The 3,900-nt window shown below is 38.7% G+C and overlaps 1 long non-coding RNA gene across 1 annotated transcript; it reads right to left on the reverse strand.

Moving 5' to 3' along the window:
* Positions 1 to 870: 870 nt before the first annotated feature.
* On the reverse strand, positions 871 to 3,448 carry LOC309653985. The gene is made up of 2 exons (XR_014259695.1): positions 3,345 to 3,448; positions 871 to 1,791 (listed from the first exon to the last, which is right to left on the reverse strand). It is a non-coding gene; the product is annotated as an uncharacterized lncRNA (long non-coding RNA).
* Positions 3,449 to 3,900: the final 452 nt, after the last annotated feature.

Here is a 3,900-nt window from a genome sequence, read left to right on the forward strand (position 1 = left end):
AGGTATCCCCTCAAGTCTTAGTGCAATTTTAAGCTTTGATACTTGTAGAAGTATAAATGCCACAAACTTACGAAACATCATTTGAAAGTTTAATCGAATTTCTTCTAAACTCATTTAGTTTTGTAAATTTTAAACGTTAAGCGTTTATTGTTTTATTTTTTATTTTTTAAAATTTATGTATTTATTTATTTATGGCTGTGTTGGGTCTTCGTTTCTGTGCGAGGGCTTTCTCTAGTTGTGGCAAGTGGGGGCCACTCTTCATCGCGGTGCGTGGGCCTCTCATTATCGCAGCCTCTCTTGTTGCGGAGCACAGGCTCCAGACGCGCAGGCTCAGTAATTGTTGCTCACGGGCCTTCCCAAGCCAGGGCTCGAACCTGTGTCCCCAACAAGAGAGCCTGCGACAGTGAGAGGCCCGCGCACCGTGATGAAGAGTGGCCCCCGCTTGCCACAACTAGAGAAAGCCCTCACACAGAAACGACCCAACACGCCATTAAATAAATTAATTCATTTAAAAAAATAAAAAATAAAAAAATAAAAGCTTAATGTTTAAAATGTACAAAAGTAAATGAGTTTAGAAGAAATTCGATTAAAGTTTCAAGTGATGTTTTGCCAGTCTAGCATTTATACTTCTGCGACACTGTTCTGGAGTATCCAAGCACACTATATTAAAGCTTAAAATTGTTCTAAGACTTTTGGGACACCTTCTATTTCATCACCGGCTTGTTAATTACTGGACCACCATGTTGGCTGGAATTATGAAAATATCCTTTAACACAAGTATATAACAAAGAGGAAAATCATCACAAAATCAGAAGCACCATTATAGTTAACAAGAAATGCAGCACGGACCCAATAGAAGGAAATAACCTACTTTCTCTGTTTATGATCGCAAACATGCTAATATGCTAATAAGTACTGCCTGCAAAGAATTTGGATGACATGTGTTATTCAGCAGCTTTTTGGTTTAAATTGATTGCCAATAATGACTAGCAGCTTCAATGATATAGTAGGGAGGAAGAACCCTGCAAAACCTAACGATGCTACAACAGTCTGTTCCGAAGTTTGGCTTTGTGAGTTGTTAGGAGTCCCATGTTTTTTTTTGTTTTTTTTTTGTTTTTTTTTTCTTTTTTGTTTTTTTTTTTTCTTTTTTTTTTCTTTTTTGTTTTTTTTTTGTTTTTTGTTTTTTTTTCTTTTTTTGTTTTTTTACTTTTTTTTTTTTTTGGAGTCCCATTTTTTGATGGTAATACTGCACTGATTCTAAAGGAATATGCAGCAGTATGGGACAGTGAGGTAAGAAAAACATAGAAGTTATATAGCTAGTGTCTTTAAAGTCTAAAAATTTAAACTATTAATTAAAAAACGTCACATAGCTCACAGCTATCAGATATCTGTGCGTGGATTGGGAGCAGATATCTGTGCGTGGATTGGGAGCTTTTAGCTTTGGAGTGGTTTTTGTAACTCTGTTTACAATAAAAAGGACAGAAGAGCGTGTTACATTGACGAGGTCCCGTTCTTTCCTATGAGCATAATCTTCGCTTGTCCATGAGTCTCTTAAATTCAATGTCTTTCTTTAAGGTGAAAATACTAACTTTGCTGGTTTCTGAGCAGGAGAGGTGATATTTCTCCAGTCTTTGTTTCGAGGGGTTTATGATGTTACAACCCCTCACTTCTCCCTTAAGAGAGGATGGCATTGGAGCGCCGAATACCAATGAAATGATCAGCGCTGAAAGACCTTCTCATAGCAGCTCTACACACGTCTTTGTATTTGTCGTCACACAATCTGGAAATGGCCTAGGAAAGTCAATCAGGTAGAACATAGGTATAATTAGGGGGGAAAAAAAATGTTCGGACCTTAAAAAAACAAAAAAAGCATCATTGATAAGCCACACATCTCCATTCGTTTAGATAGTTCATAGTTACTGCTACTTTGGATAGCTGATATCTACACTAACTGACAGTTCCCTAAGTTAATAACCTTTAAGGGCTATGATTAGATTGCTGGGGCAAGGGGTAACTTGCCCTAATAACTTAGAGTTACTTAAAAATTGGGTTGCTAATGATAGGCTCCTAATAGCAATATCATCTGTTACCTACACACGTGATCCTTAAACGTAATGGACATACACTTGGGCAAAATCAGTGTTTACTCAGCTATTCAACTTCTCTTCAGTTTTCATTAGTTATTACATACTCTAAGAAAATTTTAATCAGGTAGGTATGTGCTGAAGGTAGGAGAGGTCTAATAACAAGCGCTGAAAGGTGCTATTTCACTTGCACATAAATTATGGTAGAAAAACATCTTATTCTAAAGTACCACCAAGGTACCACAGAAAGTATCAATTTTAAATGTGTTCATTTCAGTCGTGAATTTTGCTGTATACCCACCAAAAATCATAAGCCATAAGTATTACGTTGTTCCATGTACGTTACCATTTATATTAAAAACTCATGTACTTTCTACATCCAGTATCTGAATCCACATTATACCTTCCAAGTATAGGTCTCTCAGGTTAGCCACGGATGCTTTGTCTAATAAACTCATGGGACTGAACTGTGATACACATACACACACACACACACACACACACACACACACACACGAACTGCAAGCTGAGTAAAAAACAGTTAAGAGGGAATTCCCTGGTGGCGCAGTGGTTAAGAATCCGCCTGCCAATGCAGGGGACACGGGTTTGAGCCCTGGTCCGGGAAGATCCCACATGCCGAGGAGCAACTAAGCCTGTGCGCCACAACTACTGACCCTGCGCTCTAGAGCCCGTGCTCTGCAACAAGGGCAGCCACTGCAATGAGAAGCCTGCGCACCGCAATGAAGAGCAGCCCCCGCCCGCCGCAGCTAGAGAAAGCCCGCGTGCAGCAGCGAAGACCCAATGCAGCCATAAATAAATAAATACATTTATTTATTTATTAAAAATATCAAGACAGTAGAAATAGTCCAAAACATCAATTATATAAAAAAAAAAAAAAGACAGTTAAGAGTGGTAAGTAGATTATGTAGGTACATCTGATTAGGGATACAATTTTAAGAAATTATTCATGTATGGTTATATGTAAGTGTAGAGGTTCAAATGGAAAACCATTAAGAACAGATTAAATATGATTGAAAGTATTCTGTATTATGGTTACAGAAGAGACAATTTTTTTTTTTTATAATGTGGGATCCCTGTATAAACCATAAAAGACACAGGAAATATGATGCCAACGGGTCAATAAGCTCTTCAAACTGTTAACAGCTTTCCATTTTCCTAATCACTGCTTAATATAATTTAGCTACAGGTGTGGCTTCGGTGGCTGACAGAAAACCCCAGTTAGTGATTTCACAGCCTTACCTCTAAGTTCTGTGCTCTTTCTTTGCTAAGAGGAGTGAATAGAACATTCAGGTTGTTGTCATCTGCTAAGGAGCGAAGGTCAAAGTAGTATTTGGCATACACACTGAAAGGAACATTAATATTAAACTGAAGTAGCTCCACGAAGTGCCTTTCCATCTCATTCCTGGGGGAGGAGGAGAAGACAAAACCAACACAGGACAATTTTAGTCAACTGGGCTATCTTCAAAAATACCATTCTGAGCTACTAGGATGGCTCTAAATACTGTTTTGAAACCAATAATGGCTACCCAGCTGGATTAATACCCTAATGTTCAAACAAGGTACAGCTATTTGTGGTCCTTTCTGCGTCCCAGCACTTTGAGTCTGGGACAAGGGGGAAGAGGTCATGGCCCTCTTATGCACTCATGCTGCTGACTCAGGGGCTCATTCTTCAGAGTTCCATTAGTGCAGCTGTACGATTCATGCTCCACACTCACTCACGAGGCCCCGCTCTAGTGATCAGTTGAAAGGAATGATGTATGCTGTTTATTAGCTCTGAAGAACTTGGAGACATTTT

The sequence above is a fragment of the Balaenoptera physalus genome (genome assembly GCF_965194825.1).
Source record: "Balaenoptera physalus genome assembly, contig: HAP1_SCAFFOLD_1588, whole genome shotgun sequence".
Taxonomy (NCBI): Eukaryota; Metazoa; Chordata; class Mammalia; order Artiodactyla; family Balaenopteridae; genus Balaenoptera; species Balaenoptera physalus.